The sequence below is a fragment of the Cannabis sativa genome, unplaced genomic scaffold (genome assembly GCF_029168945.1).
Source record: "Cannabis sativa cultivar Pink pepper isolate KNU-18-1 unplaced genomic scaffold, ASM2916894v1 Contig1, whole genome shotgun sequence".
Classification (NCBI taxonomy): domain Eukaryota; kingdom Viridiplantae; phylum Streptophyta; class Magnoliopsida; order Rosales; family Cannabaceae; genus Cannabis; species Cannabis sativa.
Window position 1 is genome coordinate 48357 of NW_026870037.1, and position 10657 is coordinate 59013.

The 10657-nt window shown below is 28.5% G+C and overlaps 1 pseudogene; it reads left to right on the forward strand.

Moving 5' to 3' along the window:
• The first annotated feature begins 6696 nt into the window (after positions 1-6696).
• Positions 6697-10103, forward strand: LOC133032940 (uncharacterized; annotated as a pseudogene).
• Positions 10104-10657: the final 554 nt, after the last annotated feature.

Below are 10657 nucleotides of genomic sequence, written 5' to 3' on the forward strand. Positions count from 1 at the left end.
TTTCTAACTTAATTAGTTTTATTTTTTTTTTAGTTTATTTTACATTTACATTTTAGGGTTTCTTTCTATTTGAAAAATTTACACGAAATACTAACTTTTTTTTTTCACACATTACAGTTATAATTTGACAAAGAAATTTTTACATTTATACTTTTTTTAATTTTTTTTCTTTTTTTTTAGTTTTTTACTTATTAAAGTTTTAAAAAGCTTTTTTTTGTCGTTTTTATATATTTTTTGGTCAATTTTGGCTCTATTTTTTCTTTTTATTTTTTAAGTCAGTTGTTGACTTTTTTCTTTCTTTCTTTCTCTTCTCTCTCTCTCTAATTTATTTTTTTATTTTTTTTTTCTAATTTCTCTTTGTGTCTCTCTCTTTTTTTTTTCTCAAACTTTTTTTCTCTTTGTATATATATAAATATATAGGGCAATTTACACTAATATATACATTATATAATTTTATTACAATATATGTGCATAATAATTTATTTTCATATAATCATACATTTTATCTATTATGAAGAAAATTATTTTCAATTTATTATACAATATATAAATCGTAAGTATTTGATTATTTAATTTATTATCACTCATTATTATAGTTATTGAATGATATATTAATAATTATTTTATATTTTTATATAATTTTAAAAATCAACCATTATTATAAATATTGAAAGTTTGTATTTAGATTAAATCACTATTTAATTTTTTCCTATAAAGCTATTATTCAAATACATACTATATCCAAATACAATATACTCAAATTTTAAACATTTATGTTTATAAAAATTATAATAAGAAGATTAGTTTTTTTTATTTATTTATTTACAAGTGTTTTCTTTTTATTTGTATTTTTTGTATTATTATTTGTGTTATAAATGTATGCAAATTTTTTTGTTTATATTTTGTTGATATATTATCACATTTTTATTTATTGTAAATGATTCTCAATATTGATTTTTTCTATAAATAATTTTGTGTTCATTAAGTAAATCATATGCACATATACTTATCTACAATTTATGTTTTATTTTTTTCTAATTAAATAATGTTTGAAGTTTATAAAGTTATGTTTGTTTATTTATTTTTTGATGTAAGAATTGTTTTTTAATAGATAAATTTATTCACTAACTCATTAGAAAATAATCAACATATAGAAACAATAGAAAAAATATATTTATTTTAGTATAGTATAAATATTAGTTATATGTCTATTTTTATGTTTACAATTATAATAAACATACCAATAATATAAAATATTTTGTATGTATATATGTGTTTCTTTTATTTTCTATTAATTAAACATATTAATTTAATAAACAAAATAATAATATTCACATAGGTTTATTATATCACTGTATGTGTGTCATGTTTATTTTTTAGTAATTTTTTTAGAAAATAAATAATATACATAAAAAAATTGTTTATCTTTTTTTTTTTTTTGTGTCTTGTTTATTTTTTCTAATTAAATAATATTTAGAGTTTATAAAGTTATGTTTGTTTATTTATTTTTTGATGTAAGAATTGTATTTCTATAAAAACAATAGAAAGAAAAAATATTTATTTTAGTATAGTATAAATTAGCTATGTCTATTTTTATATTTACAATTATAATAAACATACTAATAATATAAAATACTTTGTATATATATGTTTATTTTATTTTCTATTTATTAAACATAAAATTTAATAAACAAAATAATAATATTCACATATGTTTATTATATCACTCTATGTGTGTCATGTTTATTTTTAGTAATTTTAAACATTGATTTATATTTATATACATTAATGTTTATAATTTTTATATTTATTTTATTGAAAAAAAAACTTATTAGATTATAATAATTCATACTAAAATATATAATAAATATTTATTATTTAATAAAATAAATATTTAATTTGTTTATTTTTTATAAAACTATTTATTATTTATTTAATTAATTTTACGGAATTATTTATTTTGAATTTTTATTATTACTAATATTTAAAATATTAATATAATAAATATAAGGATAAGATATTATAAAATAATATTACCAATATTAATTACATTAATCTATTTATGGTAATTAGTTTAATCATTAATGATTTATATTATTTAATAATTAAAATATATGGTTTTATGTAATAAGTTTTCAAAATGTATAAATTTTTTAAATAATTTTTTTTTGCACATTTTTTGTAATTATTTTGTTTTTGTTGTACATTTATGAAAAAAGTCTTATATATAATTAGTGTACATTTTTGTATCTCATTTTTTTTACAGAAATTAAACTTGTTTTTCTTTTATTTAAACTACTATTTGTTTTTTTTTTTGTTAAAAACTAATTATTTTAATAAAAACAGCAGAAAAAAAAAACCAGTTTCATTAAAATCATCGTGAAAAAAAAAGCAATATAAAAAATCATAATCTCAAAAGAATACAAACTTTAAAAACTAGTTTCATCAACATTGAAAAGAAACTATTAATTTCATTAAAAGAATAAAAAAAATTGTTTCATCAACAAGATAATGAAAAAAATTACAATCTAAAAACGATACTACCTTTAGAAACTAGTTTCATCAATATTAAAAGAAACTAATTATTTCATTAAAAGAGGCAAAAAAAAAAAAAATAGTTTCATCAATAACATAATGAAAAATACACAATACCTAATAGAACTAAACTTTTACAAACGATACTAAATTTAAAAACCAGTTTTGAACATATAAATTTTATATCAATACCTAATAACCAAACTTCTAACTTCATTCTTTATTTTGGCATTTAATTTTTATTTGCTTGCTCAAAAAATATAATTGATTTAAACATACATTATGTAGCAAATATAACAAAGAGAAAAAGAAACTAAAATCAAAGAGAAAAAAAAGAAACAAAAAAATTAAAGAGACAAAAATGCAATAAAAACCATAAAAGAATAACAAAAAAAAAACAATGGAATGTGAGAAACCAGTTAGTAAAACAACCAAAATAAAAACAAACAAATAAAAACCAGTTTCTTGAAATAATCAAATAAAAAATTGAAACTTAAAACTCAATTATGAACAACAATAAAAAAACAGTTATGAAAACTAGTTACTTAAAAAAAAACAATTATGAAAATAATAAAATAATATGTGTGTCAGAAACTGATTATTTAAAATAAAATAAAAATTGTTGTTCAAATATCATACAATAATAAAACCAGTGTAACGCCCTTACTTACGTAAAATAAGATGCCATAAATAAACTGGCGTTAAGATACTAATGTTGCCTTTATTAAAAAAATAACAATTTTCAAAACATGGGTACCCAGTTAAAAATAAAGTATTACCACTTAGGGAAAACTAATAGAAAATTTAAACGACAACATCCTCGATAAGTTTAATAAATTAAAAAAAAACTTTCAGCGGAAGATGGCCAAGACCACACGCAGTTACATGATCACACGAGATACACCCCATGCCGCCGGACTCAACTTGTCACCGAAAGCTTACGTACTTACTTATCTGCACATAGGGGGGTAAATAAGGGGTGAGCTGCAAAGCCCAGTAAGGAAAAACAAAATACTATGTACCAACATTCACACATCATAGCACAAACATATACATCAAACATACAATAAACTAATCATAAGTATAAATAGAGGCAGCCACACAAATACTGAAATACCACACACTCACACTCCAGCTTCCATACAAATCTGAAGTCTTACGTTCTTAACCGAACGCAAGACCAATAACCAAGTGCACCCTTACGTACAATCGCCTCACTTACCACATCACCATACATGTGTGGTTTCCAACCACTTCCAAGTACCGGAACATGATTAAACGGCCATATACAATCCATCGACAAAACACTAATATTTCACCGAAACTATCACATTCCACGCTTCAATACAATTTATTCAAGCACTCATACTAGGTACTCAAACCATATAAAAAGCAAGTATAAAGTATAATTATTTTTCCTTACCTCAACTCCGCTGTAATTAATTCCTACGATACCTTCTAGGCCCTATAACATTTAACGAAACCCTTAGTCCACCGATAAACTCAATATATTTATTACTCTAACTGTACAAAGAACTTTAGCCTAGAATTTGACTTATAAAACGTTTGAATTAGAAGTCAAACTGTTCACAAAGTTTTTAGTTAATTGAAAGACCTTTCTAACGATATAAAGATCATCAAATGCGGCATCCTTTTTCAATAAACTAGCAAAGACAAGCTACACTATCTCCGTTACATGTACTCAACAATACCTTCCACTGTTCTTAACCATTCCTCAGCTTCCATTGTATCCGAGCCCCTTCAAAATTTGGTGGGTGTTGCTTGCGGAACCTTTCATATATTGGTTCCCATCGACCCTCCGGCACAGGCAGGTATTACACCGGCAAAAATCGATGTTGTCCTTGATTGGGTTGTTCCTGACGGTTGTGAGCCTCTTCATCTCGCTTCCTAATTTCTTCCCTGAGATGAGCAACTTCTTGCGCCAAATCTTCTTGTTGTGGTGGCACCACTACAGGGGCGTTTTGGTGTTCTTGGCCAACTACCCCGGCGGGGACTTCGTGGTTGCCCCCACCTCGACTGGTTGTTGTCCATTTACAGGGGCATTTTGATTCTCCTGGATCACCGCCTCGACAGGTACATGCTGGTTTCCCCTGCCTCGACCGCGACCTCGACCGCGAGCACCTCCTCGCCCCCGACCTCTAGCTCGGTCTCTTACAGCTGCTCGACCTCGACCGTGAGATTCTTTCTTCTCAAGGGAACCAAGTATTAATGAAATTATACCTATAAAAAATGAAATTATAGAATTAATATATGAACTAGGCCTTATTATTATATGTAGTTATTAATAATTGAAAAAAAAAAAACTTATCGTGAGATAGTTCTAGTACATCTTTTATATATACTAGGTGAGTATTCTAGATGCAGCGTAATTTTTCTTATTTTATTTCATTTATACTTTTTGTTTGCTTAACTTTTATTTTATAAATAATTGTAACAAAATTTTATATAATGTAAATTTTGCATCTTAATTATAGTACAAATTATATATTTATTATTATATTGGAGATAAGAGAGTAAGAATAAATCTTTAAAATGGGCATTATAGATTTTTGAACATTGTTTTCTTTTTTCTACTTTTTTTTAAAAATAAAATTTGTAATATACCTTTAATAATTAGGCTGATTAGGATTTTTGCCCCTCAAGCTTTAACACGTACTAAATCATACCCCTTAACTTTTAAGGTCGTTAAAAATGCCCCCTGAACTATTGAGATTGTTAGATTTAAGGACTTTTGTCCAATTTTAGTAAAAAAAAAATCTAACATAGATGAAAGTTCATGAGACATGATTTAGTACATGTCAAAGTTTGAGGGACATGATTTGGTAGATATCAAAGTCTGGGGAGCATGGTTTAGTACCTAAACAATCACTGAAATAGTAAAATTGAATGAAATTAGACAAAAGTCTTTAAATCTAACAATCTCAATAGTTCGGGAGAAATTTTTAACGGCCAGAAAAGTTCAAGGGAACATGATTCGGTACATGTTAAAATTTAGGGGGCAAAAATCCTAATTAGCTCAATAACTATAATGTGGACAATTATGAAAAAAAAATAGTTAAAGAATATTTCTAAATATTAAAGCAGTAAAGGGTGTATTGGTGCACCATTTTTTAAGGGTTACACCGTAGATACTTTTTAAGATATATACTACTACTAAATTCTTAACATGTACTTATTTAAATAAATAATATAAAATAAAAAAAAATTAGAGAAAATCCGTAGTAGGAACATAAAAGAGTATTTTGGTAAACCCATTATTTGTTTCGATATTTTGGAGAGTTTTTTAGTCCAATTTTTTTAATGATTCTCTGTGTTATAGTTATTTAGGACCACCTGTAAATTTTTAAAAAAATTCTGAATAGTTTTACCATGCCGAAAAATAAAGTTAAAATAGTTGCTTAATACATATATAAAAAAATATCATGCATGCAACAAAATATTTAATTTTTTTAGCATTGTAAACTAAATTAATTGCAATATATTTGGTAATATATATTAGGTGGGAAAAAAAAGAATTCGATTAGGACATATGTAATTTCTGTTTTCGGGAATATACGATACCCTCGAATGAAGCAATAATAATTCCATACCACAAATGAACTTTAATTCATTTTTTTTTTCAATCATGAACTTTGATTAATTTTGTGATAATATAATAGATATATTTTTTTTTTTATTATTAATTAATCAAATTTGATTATATCTAGCGCCAGTAGTCATGGCGACGGATCGATCAATATGTACAACAAAATATACGTTTTAAGTTTTTTGAACGCGTGTGGTAAACTGTAATATCAAGAACTCTTTTTTCGGTACTGTAAACTATTCAGAATTTTTCAAAAATTTACAAGGATGATACTGTAAATATAACGAACACTGCTATGAAAAAAAAAATTAAAACAAAATATTTCGGCATGTAATTTCGGACATAGAGATTAACTATGAAGTTGTAATTAGCATTTCTCTATTATGAATCTTCGATCGTATGCATGCCTCCTAATAAGCCAACACCTCTACTCCCTAAGGTTAGCCCCAAAATTAAACTATAATATTAATATTATACGGTGCTTTGTGTAATAAAGAAAAATATATTATTTAGTGATGTAATAAAAAATAGTTGCTTGCAACGTGTGGACAGTTAGCCAGGTGAGATGGTGCTTTATAATGAACCCTCAGAGGGTCACATGCTTGTCAACTCTACTCCCCAGGTTGGCAGCGTGCGGTGCTTCAGACTTCAGCCACTTGAAGCTCCTAACCATCTTATAGGAATGGTACCACGTCCCTATAAGGGTGGGCGGAGAGAGCACCATCCATATGACTAGGGAGTACGGCCCACCAGATGCATCCCAACTACTTTGCCCCACTTGGTTACAGGCCCACGTGACTGGACCCGGCGATAGGACTGTATAAAGTAATCAATATAAACATATTAAAAAAGCTATAACAAGTCGATGTGGGATTTTTTCTTCCTTAAACCAAACCAAATCAAAAGTTGTTCTTCTCAGTTAGTGTAAAAATGATGCTATCCGACTCTCCACTCCTCATCTCACTGCACAACAGAGTCAGAGAGACCAAAAACCTCTTTTTCCCTCTCGACCAAGGAACCCAATCACCGGCGGCGGCGCAGTTGCTTCGTCCTCTAAGACCGTGTATGTCGTTTTAGTATTTTTTTTTTCCTTTCTTTCTTTCTTTCTTTCTATGTCTATCTCTTCGTGCCTTATGTATGAATTTTTGTTATTGCTCGGTATTAGTTCTCATAGGGCTTGATTTTCTTCCTTCACGCTGGGTTTATCATACAATACAAGTTTAGAATTAATTTTTTTGGCTTCGTGTTTCTTTTAACTCGTTGCATTCCATTTTTAGGATTTAAATCTGTATAACATTTTCTGTATCGTAAAATAGCATAAAATGCCTGAAGGTTTCCACTTAGAACGCCCTCTGTTCGCCGGTGCCTTAACTAGCACCTTCCCTCAAAGGTTCCAGGTATTTTTTTTTTCTTTTTATTTATTTATTTTATTTTAATTTTATCTCACAAAAAAAGTAATATTCGAGAAGTTCCAGATCATCAGGTGAGGACTGAGGAGCTATGCTTCTTTCTAGTTTTCACTTCGTTTCTTTGAATACCCAATTTTTCATTTTAAGCTTCTGGGCATTAAAGATTTGTTTTTTTTCTTTCACTTATGTTGTTTATTTATGCATTATTGATTGTTTTTCTTAATTATTTTGTGGGTTTAAAGGAGGTGTTTGTGGATCCTTCCCGGGATGAAAGTTTGATCTTTGAGATATTAGAATTGAAGGAAGAAGTTGGTGATGATGGAAGTGCTTCATGGTTTCTTCAAGACCTTGCCTCTGAACAAGAATCTGAAGGCTGCGTGGTAATTAAATTTTTCCCTATTATTGTTCACACTCATTAATTGTGTATTCATCTATCAATTGCTAACTTGATCATATTTTCCTTGTCTTAGATTGTTTATGGTTTTATTTTGAAAGGGTTATCCAATTTGTTTCGTATAAATGCGTACATGTTAATTTAGTCCTCTTCAGTTCTTATTCTCTAGTTTCTATCTATGTAAGATGGTAATTAAATGCCGATATATTATGATACTAGCTTTCGCAATATTTGGATATGAGAAAAGTTTCCCCAATAGTAGCTGAGATATGATTCAAACTATTGTGCCAAAGACTAATTTGCCTCAAATTAAAATTCAGGTGATTGAACAGTCAGCAGTGACTTAGGCCCCTGGACTGTGCTATAGGAGCACACCTGCTGTCATTATAACTGCAGTAGGCCAAATGGTATGTGTCCATAGTAATCTTTTAGGTTGTGTTTGCTGTTGGTTATGGGTTTTTACTTTCTTTAGTTTGCCTTCACATTTAAGTAATGGATGATTGGCCTTTGGTCTATTGTGTGGAATCATAAATGTCACCAACCTTGTATCTGTCGTAAACTTGTGATTATTGATGCTAGGTATCTGTTCTTCTACTTCCTTCAATGTGCCTCTTCTGTAGGGACAAAGATGAAAAAACAAAAGGGAAATTGTGTTCAAATATGTATATATTTCAACATTTTCTTTCAAGTAACCTTACATAATATATCCTTTTCCTTTCCTGATGACTGATATGGAATGGAAGAGAAATAGTGAAACAGTGTGCTGCTTCATCACCTGATTAATCATTATCGGTATTGAATATTTTCTTTCCAAATAATTTGTATTGAACTGCCATTAGAAACATTTACGAAGAACTATGATGATTGCAAGAAGTGCTTTTGAAGCATGGCTTGTAGTTTCTCCATTGCATGGAAAATATTCTTTGTTTATCAAACTTCCTTTGAAGAATCTCAAATTTAAACTGTATTAACCTTTTGGGCTCATATCAATTCATTATTTTGGTTACTTGAACATAGGCTATCTCTAAGGGACGGCAAGGTAGGGAAGCACAAAATGTTGTGAGGGTAAGTTATTTCTCTTCTTTTTAAATCTAGTTTAGGATTTTCTTTCCACCAGCTAATAACGGTTTAGTGTTTCTGTGCTCTATTAATATTTTATTGTTATCTTGTGGGTATATGTTGCAAATGTTCGTCTTAAAGAAGTTAACACGGATATCCTAATTTCTGCATATGAGCCGATTCATATAAAGTAAGTACTAGGAGTTTGTGTTCTGCTGCAACAAGTTCTCGGTTTTTTGCTTTTCTTTCTGAGAGTACAAATCATTGATTAAATGCTATCACCTATACTTGAATAAATAACACCTAAAAGAAGAGCATCTACACATGAATATACTTACAACATTCAGTCAATTTATGCATATTAGTTGCAAGTGTAAAATTAATGCATCTTTTTCTTCCAAATGTTAAGATGTTGAATTTCAAGGATACAAATTTATTTCCTCTCAACATAAATTTTCCTGCCAGCAGTGCTTTAGTAATGTAAAGAGGCAGAGCATAATCTTCCTCCTCTGCACCCTCCTTGTGTTAGATTCTCCGATTGTGGTTCAGTTCCCAAATGTTTGAACAGAAATAGATGGTAACAACACTGTTTTGTGTTGTGTTAATATTTCCGACACCCTCACACTTTCCTTATTGTTTTCAGTCCATTGAGTGAAAGTGCTACCGCCGTCGGGGCTGGTGCTGCCACTCCTGCTGAGCTTTCTGGATGTGTGCCAATGCTTGAGGTCTTCAAACTTGCTGTCTCAACGTTTAAAGTCAACAACTGGGGCCTTTTTGGAAGTGTATAGATGAGTCATAGGGCCATGTATAGATTATACATGAATAGGGTGGTTGTTTTGGATTTAATGATTATTTTTTGTTCAGAAAGATTGTTGCCAGTCACCAAACTTAGTTTCTGTTGTCATCTTCCATTTTCTTTGAATGTTGAACTGAATGGCTTCTTGGTTTGGTGACTTTGGTCTCAGTCGTTTTTGTAGAGTCTGGATTGTTAAAATTACTTTCGGGTCGTCTTCCTCTCATGCCCTCTCTGCACTGGAGATGTTACTGTTTGTGTGCAGTTTTACACAATAAAAATAAACCCCTAGGGCTTTGTAAATGATATCACTTCTTGTTTTTTTTTAACAAAATTTTGTGTTTGATAAATTGACCAGAATTTCATTGAATTATAAAACTTTAAAACTTAAACTTTTTGAAAGGACAGTTAGTGACCACATTTTGGGTAATTTTTTTTTCTTTTTGTCATGTATTTTTTAACCTTTTATTTTAATTGATTCAACATGTACTTTTTAACTTGATGAAAGCGCTTTAAGGCCACTCTGGTTAAAGAAATATAACTAATTCGATGTTATATATAGTTTTTAGAAAAATAAAATTTATCCTATATCTGCTTAAATACAATAGTATAAGTGCCCTTTCAGAAAAAAAAAAAAAAAAAAGAAAAGAAAACAATAGTACATAATGCACAATGTTATTTAATAATCCCTTTACTTTAGTTAAATAACATCTCCAATTAAAGGTTGGAAATTGTTGGGAATAATTGTATATAAAAGTATGTTAAGAGTGAGACTAGTATAGTAACGCATACTTATTGAATGGGAAGTGAAGCTGGTTCAATAAGCATGATTAGCAGAAAAGGTAGTAGTACACCTAAAA